General features: G+C 47.8%; 1 long non-coding RNA gene across 1 annotated transcript; it reads left to right on the forward strand.

The window, feature by feature from the left end:
* Positions 1-1,193: 1,193 nt before the first annotated feature.
* LOC119960288 lies at positions 1,194-8,516 on the forward strand. Its single transcript, XR_005459360.1, has 2 exons — positions 1,194-1,283; positions 8,375-8,516. It is a non-coding gene; the product is annotated as an uncharacterized LOC119960288 (long non-coding RNA).
* The last annotated feature ends 5,380 nt before the right edge of the window (positions 8,517-13,896 follow it).

Below are 13,896 nucleotides of genomic sequence, written 5' to 3' on the forward strand. Positions count from 1 at the left end.
ATGACCAGTAAGCACGCAGAACAGAGCAGCCAATCACCAGACAGGACACAACCACTATAAAGCCAGAGGGCACCAGTTTTCCTGCTCTCTCGGGACCCAGCCGCTGAGACAGTCAGAGTTCGTGAGCTCGCCAGTACAAACACCATGTGGTAGCTAGTTAAGTCTGGTTAGGCTAGTATCAGGTCTCCAGTCAAGTCAGCATCGTGCCAATCCACAGTTGAACATGTATAATAGTTTAGATATAAAATAAAATCGTGTTGCATCTCATTAAGTGTTGGAAGTCTGTCTCTCGCGACACTGCATCAAGTGCAGTCCACGTCGACCCAGTCTGCCCAACACATCATCCTCTGTTAAGATTATCCTTAAAATCTAATATCTCCTCATGTTGCTCACTGTCAATTGTTATTTTATAACGTTTCTCTGAGATGTGTTAAAAAGCTTGATTCTGTCAAGGCACAATAAATACGAATTGTTGTCACTGCCCTGGAAATATATAATTGTTAGGTCTCATACACACGAATTTGTAACTCGGAGTTAAACACTCAGTCATGAAGAAACATTTGAAAAATATTGCCCTCAACAATGATGGAGACGGAGCCTGCTGCTGCCCCCAATGAAGATTGTGGACGCGCTTCGCTACTACCGCCACAGGTGGTGGGTGCACGCGCGCGCACTGCAGCGAGTACCCCAATAAAGTTCAGTAAGAAGTCTTACAACACCAGGTTAAAGTCCAACAGGTTTGTTTCAAACACGAGCTTTCGGAGCACGGCTCCTTCTTCAGGTGAATGGAAAGGCTTGTTCCAGAAATGTTTATATAGACAGTCAGAGATGCCCCGGAATGCGAGCACCTGCAGGCAATCAAATCATCAAAGATGCAGAGAGAGAGGTAACTCCAGGTTAAAGAGGTGTGAATTGTCCCAAGCCAGTTCAGTCGGTAGGCCTCTGCAAGTCCAGGCTTGTTGGTGGGGGCCGAATGTAATGCGACATGAATCCCAGATCCCGGTTGAGTCCGCATTCATGCGTGCGGAACTTAGCTATAAGTTTTTGCTCAGCAATTTTGCGTTGTCGCGTCTCCTGAAGGCCTCCTTGTAGAATGCTGACCCGGAGATCAGAGGCTGAATGTCCTTGACTGCTGAAGTGTTCCCCAACTGGAAGGGAACAGTCCTTCCAATAAAGTTGGCAAATGCGCATGCGCAGCACCACCAGTGCGCGCGAGAGAGGTGGTGGCCTCGTTGTCCCGTCTAGGAGAAAGATGGAGGCCCCGCTCATGGCCCCCGGTACCGGTAGGTTTTTTTTCCGGGTTTTCGGTTTACATAACATGTTTAAGAAGTGTGTCCAACGACGCGCCTAATCGACCTCTCCCTCGCTTCCGCCATTCCCACCTTTCCAGATTGTGGATCCCAGAAAGAACTTTCTCTGCGCCGCCATTAATCGCACTGCGCATGCTTCACTCGCCCCAGTCCCGCCCCCTCATTCACTCCGATTGGCTGGAGGACCTGCCGCTCCCGACCGCTCCTCCGAACCCGCCCCATGAACCCTATTGGTCAGGACTTACCGTCAATCATTGCCCTGACATTGTGAGGTGTCAGCTAAGACAGGCAGCTTCTCAATGTGCCAGGGACCGGTGAGCGAAACAATCCAATCCAGGATTACTGTCTCTTTCTTTTCTGGAAACACTCCAAGTACCAGCAGACGATGGCTCGCGCACCGGTACGCGTACCACACTTTGAGAAGCACTGAGCTAAGAGGTCAGTGTCGGGAGGCGGAGTTCACAAACCCCAGTGCGGCCCCAGAGCCGAACAATAAACATTTTCCACTCACTGTCCGTCACTTCCGGCTTCTCTCCATAAACAACATCATAGAGACCAGGGGGGGGAGACACTGACCCAGTGACAATGTCACTGCATTAGTGGAAAAGACGAATTTAGCCCCTCTTGATCATAGAATTTACAGTGCAGAAGGAGGCCATTCGGCCCATCGAGTCTTCACCGGCTCCCGGAAAGAGCACCCTACCCAAGGTTAACAGCTCCACCCTATCCCCATAACCCAGTAACCCCACCCAACACTAAGGGCAATTTATCATGGCCAATCCACCTAACCTGCACATCCTTGGACTGTGCGAGGAAACCGGAGCACCCGGAGGAAACCCACGCACACACTGGGAGGATGTGCAGACTCCGCACAGACAGTGACCCAAGCCGGAATCGAACCTGGGACCCTGGAGCTGTTAAGTGATTGTGCTATCCACAATGCTACTGTGCTGCCCCCTTGTTCAAAAAGGCAGAAAGTAGGAAATTAGTTAGTTTAAAACCTGTTGTTGGGAGACCTGGAATCCATTATTGAGGAAGTTGTAAGTGGACATTTGGAAAGTCAAACCACAATCCATCAGAGTCAGCGTGGTTTTGTGAAGGTGTTTGGAATTCTTTGAAGATGTAATAAGCCAAGTGGATAATGGGGTCCTGTAGACGTATTTGGACGTCCAGAATACATTTGATAAGATGGAATTTAACATGCATAAGTGTGAGGTTATCCATTTTGGTCAGAGGAATAAAAAGGCAATTTATTATTTAAATGGAGAGAAACTTTATAGGACGTGGTTTGGTTGTTGAACAAATATTTCACATCTGTCTCCAGCCAAGAGAATGAGGAGGTAGATATGGAACTCGGGGAGAGAGACTGAGAGTTTCTTGAGTGAATTGACAGAGGGAGTGACAAGGCAGTGGAAGTGTTGGCAGGCTTAAAAGTGGACAAATCTCCACATCTGGATGAATTGTGTCCCAGGATGCTGTGGGAGGCAAGAGAGGAGATTGCAGGGACTCTGACCCAAATTTTTAATTCCTCTTTGGCGACAGGTTAGGTGCCAGAGGACTGGAGAACAGCTAATATGATCCCACTATTTAAGAAAGTTTGTTGAGATAAGACAGGGAACTACAGACCAGTGAGTCTCGTGTCAGAGGTAGGGAAACTATTGGAGAAAATTCAGAAGGAAATAATATATCTCCACTTGGAGAGGCAAGGTTTGATCAGGAATAGTCAGCATGGCTTTGTCCGAGGGCTGTCTTCTCAGTAAAGTGAAGCAGGGCGACACCACGGTGAAGAAGGAGGCGAAGCCCATGGTGGTGGCTACCAGCAGGGTGTGGGTGTTGAAGGGGTATCCAGGCCGCAGGCCGGCCTTGGCCCGGGAGTCGGATCGCCCGGCCAGTCCCCGCTCCTGCAGCGAGACCGTGTCATTTCTGTCGGCGTTTTGGGCCACACAGCGGTAGATGCTGAAGTCCATGCGGCGGACCGAGGTGATCTGCAGGCTGCCGTCCGGCAGAGATGGGGCTGGAGAGGAGCGGGGGCACGGGGGGCAGGCGGAGGTCCGGGGGCACAGGGAGGAGGCCACAGTCCTCGGGGGGGGGGGGGGGGGGGGGGGGGGGGCGTGGCAGAGATTGGGGAAGCAAATATACATTTGGGTGCCCAGGAGATAATTACAGTGTGCGATACTTCGCTGTCTTGTGTGTTGTCGCTTGCTTCCCCCGGACGGGTCTTGCTGCCATCCCACGCTCGCCCCCGCTTCACAAACAGGTCCCGGAACATTCATGTGAATGGCTCCCACGTTCTGTGGAAGCCGTCGTCTGACCCTCGGATGGCGAATTTGATTTTCTCCATTTGGAGAGATTCCGAGAGGTCGCACAGCCAGTCTGCAGCTCTGGGTGGTGCTGCTGACCACTAGCCAAACAGGATTCTACGGCAGGCGATCAGGGAGGCAAAGGCAAGGGCGTCCGCCCTCCTCCCCTGGAATAGGTCTGGCTGGTCTGAAACCCCGAAGACTGCCACTATCGGGCATGGCTCCACCCTCACCCCCACCACTTTGGACATAGCCTCGAAGAAGGCTGTCCAGTACTCCACAAGTCTGGGGCAAGACTAGAACATGTGGGCATGGTTTTCAGGAGAGATATTAGGAAGAACTTCTTCACACACGGTGGGAGAGCTTTGGAACTCTCTCCCACAAACAGCAGGTGAAGCTGGATCAGTTGTTAAGTTTAAATCTGAGGTAGAGTTTTGTTAAACAAAGATATTATTGGATATGGAGTTAGGTCACAGATCAGCCGTGATCTCACTAAATGGCAGGACAGACTCGAAGGGCTGAACGGCCTACTCCTGTCCCTATGTGTATTTCTGTGATTGCGAAATCAGACAACACCATGACAGGGAAAGAGTCCGGATTAGAACCTGAGTTAGTCCGAGCTGCAAACCATCCCTCCAGATCCTGGCCCTTCATGGATTTAATGAAGGCCAAGGCAATAGTTGGATTATTGAAAGACTTGACAGAGTTGTTGGAGACCATTTATCGGGAGCAGGATAAAGCCTGATGGAATTCACTCCCCACAGCCTTGAGCTGCCTTTGAATTTCATCGAAGCCTCGACGCTTCGTTTATGTTGCTGCTGAAATTCCTGGAAGAAGTAAATCCTCATTCCTTCCTGGAGCCAGGTGGTATCTTGCTGTTCCCTCTCCAGGACATTCTCTCAATTTGTGGAAGTGAATGATTCCAGGCCTGGGATGAAAACTATCCCTCAGCCTCAAAGACCGATGCATCCTTTCTAATTTGAAACGTCCAGGCTTCACATCCAGCTTGAGAAAACGTGACAGTCGGTCCTTGAAGAACCTAACAGGAGCCTTACCCTCCACACTAAATGCACAGAAAAAAACAGCATTTATGGGCAGCACGGTAGCACAGTTGCTTCACAGCTCTAGGGTCACAGGTTCGATTCCCAGCTTGGGTCACTCTTTGTCTGGAATCTGCACGTTCTCCCCGTAGGTTTACTCCGGGTGCTCCGGTTTCCTCCCACAGTCCAAAGATGTGCAGGTTAGGTGGATTGGCCATGATAAATTCCCCTTAGTGCCCAAATATAAGGCGAGATGGGGTTACTGGGTTATGGGGATGAGGTGGCGGTATGGGCTTGGGTGAGGTTCTGTTTCCAAGACGCAGACTCAATGGGCCGATTGGCCTCCTTCTGCACTGTACATTCTATGATGACCATCGGACAGGCCGATGACTCGGATGTTCTTTCTCTACCCTCGGTCCTCCAGGACCTCCGCCAGCCACTGGGCTGGTTTTCAAAGGATTGAATTCTTGCCGCCATTGAGGAGGCATCTTGCTGAATGTTCAGGATTCTCTCCTCCGGATCATCGAGCCTCTTCATGGGGTTTTGCAACTGAGCGTCATGAACTCACAGATATTGAGTCAGCACACTCGGCCTCTGGTCAATAACTTGGATAATGTCGACAGTTATCATTTTCACCGCCTCCCAGAGAGCGGGGGGTCGAGAGACCTCCTGAGGGTCAGGCCGCCATGTTGAAAAGGCGGCTCTACCCCCGCTGAATCCACCTGCGCTGTTTTATCAACGGATTTCTTCACTTTTACTGGCATAATCCTAGCAGACTGAACCCTGAAGTATTCCAGAGACATGATATAAAATATTAATTCAAGGATTAGGTAGATGAGTGTCAGGCTGTCAGGATAAGTGTCAGATTATAGGTGACGGAATAGCCGCTCCCGCACCCGTATCAAATACCAGACACCCCAGCACAGACAGATTTCTGATTGATGAGGATGTCGAGGGTTATGCGGAACTGGCAGGTAAATGGAGAGAAAGCTGAGATGAGAAGGGATTTCTTTCCTCGAGGATATGGTGATGCTTTGGAATTCTCTCCCTCAGAAGATTCTGGAGATTCAGTCATCAAGTATTTTCAAGACATAAACTGAGAGGTTTCTAGATATTGAAGATGTCTGGGGATCGTGTGGGAAAATGGTGTTGAGGTAGATCGGCCAATGATCCCATTGAATGGTTCAGGTTCGATGGGTCGAATGAACAACTGCAGCTCATATTTGTTATAATCTCCTGTACAGGAAGCTGTGAGCAGGAATCAGTCAATCAGCCTGAATCAGCACCTTCATGGGAATAGGGAGGGTGAATATTAGATACAGCAGAGTGAGAATGGAGGGAGAGTGTTTACAACTTTAGGGGGAATAAGAGAGGAAAAAATGTGCCACCGAAACTAGATTGTTCTGAGTTTCTATCCTGTACTGACAGTGATGACTTTTGTAAATTGTTTTTATAGGATATTAGACGAGGAGGAATTACAGACAGAGATCTCAATAGTCAAGTCTTGGTCTGACAGTCACTCAATTCCTCAGAACCAGAATATAATTGACCTTTGAACCTAGAAGGAGAAATTTTTGTCTGATCTGTCGGCTTCTATAGATTTGAAACATCAGTGTGACTGGAAAAGCACCGAGACCCACACAACACACACCCGAGTGAGAGTGTTCCAGTGAACTGACTGTGGAAACATCAGTGTGACTGGAAAAGCACCGAGACCCACACAACACACACCCGAGTGAGAGAGTTTCAGTGAACTGACTGTGGAAAGAGCTTTAACTAGTTACACAGCCTGAAAAAACATCACACCATTTACAGCGGGTAAAGACCGTACCCGTGTTTGTGTGTGTGTGGGTCAAGGCTTCAGCTGATCATCCACCCTGGAGAGACACGAGGAGACCCAAAACATGGAGAAACCGTGGAAATGTGGGGACTGTGGGAAGGGATTCAAAGCCCCATCAGAGCTGGAAACTCATCGACGTAGTCACACTGGGGAGAGGCCGTTCACCTGCTCCCAGTGTGAGAAGGGATTCACTCAGTTATCTCACCTGCAGTCACATCAGCGAGTTCACACTGGAGAGAGGCCGTTCACCTGCTCTCAGTGTGGGAAGGAATTCAGCGATTCAGCCAACCTGCGGAGACACCAGCGAGTTCACACTGGGGAGAGGCCATTCACTTGCTGTCAGTGTGGGAACGGATTTACTCAATTATCCACCCTCCAGTCACACCAGCGGGTTCACACTGGGGAGAGGCCATTCACCTGTTCTCAGTGTGGGAAGGGATTTATTGATTCATCCAGTCTGCAGAGACACCAGCGAGTTCTCACTGGGGAGAGGCCGTTCACCTGCTCTAAGTGTGGGAAAGGATTCACTCGGTCATCCACCCTGCAGAGACATCAGCAAGTTCACACTGGGGAGAGGCCATTCACCTGCTCTCAGTGTGGGAAGGGATTCACTCTGTTACCTCACCTGCAGAGACACCAGAGCGTTCACACTGGGGAGAGGCCATTCACCTGCTCTCAGTGTGGGAAAGGATTTACTCAATTATCCCACCTGCGGAGACACCAGCAAATTCACACCGGGGAAAGGCCGTCCACCTCTCCATGTGAGACGGGATTACATGTTTCATCGCACCTGCTGTGACACCAACAATTTCACAATCGATTACAGGGGTTGGATTCTGCTGTTATTGTTTCTGCTCTACAGCCAGGACTGCATTTTGTTCATTCTGACAGGTGGTCAGTGGGGATGGTCGGAGGGTTTCTTTCTGCTGGACTGGCCGGTCTCACCACTTTGCCTCCAGTGGGCTGATTCTCTTTGAGCCTTGTTGCTAATACCTGGCTTCAAATTGCACAAGGATCTCAGAGTGAAAGGGTGTTTGGAAGTTTGAAGATATTTAGTTTCCATTTCTTTTTGGAACTTTTGAAGCATGCCACGTTGTCTATGAGATGGGCCCTGGTGGTTACATGGTTCTTTTGTTTAAGTTATCTGGGTGTTCCTCATAGAAGAAAACTATCAGGGTATGAGGGGCAAGTTGTCGTGAGGTGGACTGGGAAACTGATTGGTACAGGGAATACCTAATGTTTAAGGAATTACAACATATTTATCAGGGGGTCGGTCAGCTCAGTTGGCTGGATGGCTGGTTTGTGATGCAGAGCAAGGCCAACAGTGAGGATTCAACTCCCGTACTGGCTGGGTTTATCCATGAAGGCCCGGCCTTCTCAACCAGGCCCCTGGCCTGAGGTGTGCTGATCCTCGGGTTAAACCACCTCCAGTCAGCTCTCTCTCTCTCAAAGGGGAGAGCAGCCTCTGGTCCTCTGGGATTTTTTGCAACTTTTATTTCACATATATACAACAAATATAGATTCATTTAAGGAATAAAAATCCAACAGGAAAAGTGATGCAACCTTGGCTAACAAAAAAAGTTAAAAGATTCCATTAGATCATTGGAAGAGGCTCATAACGTGGTAAAAATAATAGTAAACCTGAGGATTGGGAAATGTTTTAAAATTCAGCAAAGGAGGACCAATATACTGATAAAGAGCAATGGAATATGGCAGCAAATGGGGAGAAACATAAAAACCGACCGGTGAAGCTTCTATATGTATTTAAAAAGGAAAAGATTGTCAAAGACAAATGTGGGTCCCTTTCAAGCAGAGACAGGAGAGTTCATAACGGGGAATGAGGAAATGGCAGAGAAACTAAACGATGTGTGTCTGTCTTCACAGAGGAAGATGCAAACATTTCACCAAAACATCAGCGAACCAAGCGGCAAGTGAGCACGAGGGACAGAAAGAGATGAGAATTCGTGGGAAAAGTGGTATTGGAGAAATTAATGGTGTTGGAAGTGAATAAATCCCCAAAAGCTGATGATCTGTATCCCAGAGTGTTGAACGAGGTGGCTGTAGAGATCTCTATTCCTCATTCTAAATTCTCCTGACTATCTGGAACGGACAAACATTCCTTTTTACGTACCTATAGAAACTTTTACAGTCCATTTGTATGTATTTTGCTGGTTCACATTCATATTCTGTTCTCCCTCACTTTCTCAGTGTCTTGGTCCTTTGCTCTTTTGTAAAATCCTCCCAATCCTCCGGTTTATTCCTTTCTGATAACTTTATCAGCCTTTTCTTTCAATCTTATCCAAAACCACTTCCTCTGGTCATCACAGTTCTCTGTCCTTTTGGGGTTCTTGTGCCTTGAAGGAATGTAAACTGTAAGAATTATTGAAAGCCTATCCATTATATTCACTCCAATTCACCTCAGCTAATTTATCCCTTCTACCTTCATAATTTCCTTCAAACCTAATACCTTGGCTTCAGATTGGAATACCTCATATTCAATATTCTGGTCACTCATCACTAAAGATTGTTTTACAGCGATATTATCGATTAGCCCTTTATCATTGCATAATATTAGATCTATAAAGGCCTGTTCTATAGTCGGTACTGCAACTTACTGCTGTAGATAACTGTCCCCAACACACTCCAGAAACTTGTCCTCCACAGCATCAGTGCCCATTAGGTTAACCCAGTCTATATGCAGATTGAAGTCACCCATTTTGGATTGGATTGGATTGGATTTGTTTATTGTCACGTGTACCGAGGTACAGTGAAAAGTATTTTTCTGCAAGCAGCTCAACAGATCATTCAGTACATGGGAAGAAAAGGGAATTGAACAGAATTCAAGAAAATACATGAGAATACATAATAGGGCAACACAAGATATACAATGTACTACATAAGCATTGGCATCGGATGAAGCAGACAGGGTGTAGTGTTAATGAGGACAGTCCATAAAAGGGTCATTTAGGAGTCTGGTGACAGTGGGGAAGAAGCTGTTTTTGAGTCTGTTCGTGCGTGTTCTCAGACTTCTGAATCTCCTGCCCGATGGAAGAAGTTGGAAAAGTGAGTAAGCCGGGTGGGAGGAGTCTTTGATTATGCTGCCTGCTTTCCCCCGGCAGTGGGAGGTGTAGATGGAATCAATGGATGGGAGGCAGGTTCGTGTGATGGACTGGGCGGTATTCACGACTCTCTGAAGTTCCTTGCGGTCCTGGGCTGAGCAGTTGCCATACCAGGCTGTGATGCAGCCCGAGAGGATGCTCTCTATAGTGCATCTGTAAAAGTTGGTAAGGGTTAATGTGGACATGCCAAATTTCCTTAGTTTCCTGAGGAAGTAAAGGCGCTGTTGTGCTTTCTTGGTGATAGCGTCGACATGAGTGGACCAGGATAGATTTTTGGTGATGTGCACCCCTAGGAATTTGAAACTGCTCACTATCTCTACCTCGGCTCCGTTGATGCTGACAGGGGTGTGTACAGTACTATGCTTCCTGAAGTCGATGACCAGCTCTTTAGTTTTGCTGGCATTAAGGGAGAGATTGTTGTCGTTGCACCACTCCACTAAGTTCTCTATCTCCCTCCTGTATTCAGACTCGTCGTTGTTCGAGATCCGGCCCACTATGGTCGTATCGTCAGCAAACTTGTAGATGGAGTTGGAACCAAGTTTTGCCATGCAGTCGTGTGTGTACAGGGAGTAGAGTAGGGGGCTAAGTACACAGCCTTGCAGGGCACCGGTATTGAGGACTATTGTGGAGGAGGTGTTGGTGTTCATTCTTACTGACTGTGGTCTGTTGGTCAGAAAGTCAAGGATCCAGTTGCAGAGTGGAGAGCCAAGTCCTAGGTTTTGGAGCTTTGATATGAGCTTGGCTGGGATTATGGTGTTGAAGGCGGAGCTGTAGTCAATAAATAAGAGTCTGATGTAGGAGTCCTTGTTTTCGAGATGCTCTAGGGATGAGTGTAGGGCCAGGGAAATGGCGTCTGATGTGGACCGGTTGCGACGGTATGCGAATTGAAGTGGGTCAAGGCGTTCCGGGAGTATGGAGGTGATGCGCTTCATGATCAGCCTCTCAAAGCACTTCATTACAACTGACGTCAGGGCCACCGGGCGGTAGTCATTGAGGCACGTTGCCTGGTTCTTCTTTGGTACCGGTATGATGGTGGTCTTCTTGAAGCAGGTGGGGACCTCGGAGTGGAGTAGGGATAGGTTAAAGATGTCTGTGAAAACCTCTGCCAGCTGGTCCGCGCAGGTTCTGAGTGCACGACCAGGGATCCCGTCCGGGCCCATCGCCTTCCGTGGGTTCACTTTCAGGAAGGCCGATCTGACTTCGGAAACTGTGATGGTGGGTATGGGTGAATTATGGGTTGCTGGGTCACTCGATAGCGGGTTGTTGGTTACCTGCTCAAACCAAGCATAGAATGTGTTAAGTTCATCGGGGAGGGGTGCACTGCTGCCAGAGATACTGCTCGGCTTCGCTTTGTAGCCCGTTATGTTGCTTAGTCCTTGCCACAACCGCCGAGAGTCTGTCTGTGACTCTAGCTTAGTTTGATATTCTCTCTTGGCATCTCGGATGGCTTTGCGGAGGTCGTACCTGGATTTCTTGTATAGGACAGGGTCGTCTGCCTTGAACGCCTCAGATCTGTCCTTCAGTAGGGAGTCAATCTCGCCGTTGAGCCATGGTTTCCGGTTGGGGAACGTACGTACTGCTTTCTTTGGCACGCAGTCGTCCACACATTTGCTGATGAAGTCTGTGACGGTGGTGACATACTCATTTAAGTTAGTCGCTGAGTTCTTAAATATGGACCAGTCCACTGTCTCCAAGCAGTCACGTAAGAGCTCTTCTGTCTCCTCAGACCAGCACTGCACAACCTTCTTAGCTGGATTCTCCCGCTTGAGTTTCTGCTTGTAAGCCGGGTGAAGGAGCACAGTCTTATGGTCTGATTTCCCAAAGTGCGGTCGGGGGATGGAACGGTAGGCGCCCTTGATTTTTGAGTAGCAGTGGTCAAGAGTGTTGTCGCCCCGGGTGGTACAGGAGATGTGCTGGTGGAATTTTGGCAGTACACTCTTGAGGTTGGCTTTGTTGAAGTCTCCGGCCACAATGAACAAGGCCTCTGGGTATTCTGTTTCATGGTTGTTTATGACTGTGTACAGTTCATCCAGCGCCTTCCTCACTTCTGCCTGGGGTGGGATGTAGACCGCTGTGATAATGGCTGAAGTGAACTCACGTGGAAGATAGTATGGGCGGCACTTTACGGTCAGGTATTCCAGGTCTGGGGAGCAGTAGGTCGCCAGGGTCACCACATCCAAGCACCAGGAGGAGTTGATGAGGAGGCAAACCCCTCCACCCTTCGCTTTGCCTGAAGATGCCGTGCGGTCCGCCCGGTGAATAGAGAAGCCTTCAGGTTGTATGGCACAGTCCGGTGAGGCGGGGGTGAGCCATGTCTCTGTGAAACAGAGCACACAGCAGTCTCTTACTTCCCTCTGAGAGGTAAGTCTGGCGTTAAGTTCATCCAGCTTGTTTTCACCCATTAATGTTTTACCCATGCTACATCCTTCTCTAATCTCCGATTAATACCATGTCCCACACAACCCCTACTGCTTGGTGGCCTATAACAGCTCTCACCAATGTTTCCTGCCCCATGCTGTTTCTTGTCTCCACCCAAACATATTCCACGTTTTGTATTCCTGATCTGAGATCCACCCTTACTAATGTTCTGATGCTGTCCCTTATTATCTGCGCAACACCACCTCCTTTTCCTTTTTGCCTGCATCATCAGCAAACTAAGCGACCATACCTTTGGTCCCATGTCATCAAAGTCATTGATATAAATTGTAAAACGTTGAGGCTCCAGCACTGATGGATGTGACACATCACTCATTACATCTTGCCCACCAGAAAATGGCCTATTTTTGCCGACTCTCGGTTTTCTGGCAGCTGGCTAATCTTTCACTGTGAAAGACAGTTCTGGGATTCAAGGCTGCCTGACTGTGAAAAGAACGGAAGTAAATCCTGGGGAATGACTCATTACTTTGGACTGGTTCTGAGATAATTCAGTTTCGACTTGCAGGGCAGAGTAACTATAATCGTGCAGTTCTAATTTAGATTGCATAACTGTGGTATTGTAGCACAGTGGTTAGCACTGGTGATTCACAGCGCCAGGTTCAATCCCCACTTGAGCCACTGTTGTACAGAGTCTGCACGTTCTCCCTGTGTCTGTGTGGGTTTCCTCCGGGCGCTCCGGTTTCCTCCCACAAGTCCCGAAAGGTGTGCTTGTTAGATGAATTTGGCATCCGGAATTCTCCCTGTGTACTCAAACAGGTGCCGGACTGTGGCAACTAGGGGCTTTTCACAGTATCTTCATTGCAGTGTTAATGTCAGCATACTTGTGATGATAATAAAGATTATTATTATTAAAAAAGAGCAAAGTTCTATGTGTAGGTTAAAGTATCTTTTAGTTTGTTTGTCGCATTAAAAGTCATAACACGTGAAGTCCCGCCGTGTGATTCTTTAATTTGTTGACTGGGAATTCAATTTTTTTTAAATAATTTGCTGACCTTTATGGAGGTCCTAATCCACAAATTGACTTCCGTCGTGCACCTTTCTGTCTCTATTGTCTGTGTCACTGACAGCCAGGTGATGGAGCTGAGGGCTGAATTTAGCTGAGAGTAAAGGAGCCTGTGCACGAATAGAGAGGGGAAGATGCTGGAAGCCTGACTGGGAAATGGATCTCCAACTAATCAGGGATGGGGGGTTTTGGCGATCACAGTTTACATATAGAAAATCCCGGAGTTCCCCTCGGGGAAGTGTGTGTAAAGGCCACAATGTTACAGAAATTCAAGTAAACAGGTTGCAAGGAGAAAGAATATAATAGAAATGTTTGCACCGAGCAAGAGAAAACTCTAAGGCTACAAAAGTAAGAACCTTCTTGATTGTCATGATGTGGAATGTAGACAGAGGGAGGCAACGCAGAGAAGATCTGAATAACTTTAATAAACCTTATTCAACAGTAATGTCACTTACACACATTAAAACAAAGGACCTACAATACAAACAGATTCTCAGAGGTCAGACTGAGGATAAGATTGGACATGAAGAGATAAATAATCCGAAAGGACAGACAATGTATATTCTCGACACTGAGCCAGAGGGTCAGGAGATGGACTAAATACAAAGACATTCTTAAGTTTTTAGAGAGCTTAAGAGAGGAGATATTCAGTTCTAAACCATGAGAAAAGTAGTGGTAATATCACACAGACTGACTAAAGAGCATGACATCATTTACCAAATGAATTAATGGGTTCATGTGTTCCACTTTGATAAATAAATAACCAGAGTGTGTTGACAAGTTAAGAACACATACTAAAGCCAAAAAGGATCAATACAAAAGCTCGGTGTTCCTGACCAGATCTACCT

Source organism: Scyliorhinus canicula, unplaced genomic scaffold, assembly GCF_902713615.1.
Source record: "Scyliorhinus canicula unplaced genomic scaffold, sScyCan1.1, whole genome shotgun sequence".
NCBI lineage: Eukaryota > Metazoa > Chordata > Chondrichthyes > Carcharhiniformes > Scyliorhinidae > Scyliorhinus > Scyliorhinus canicula.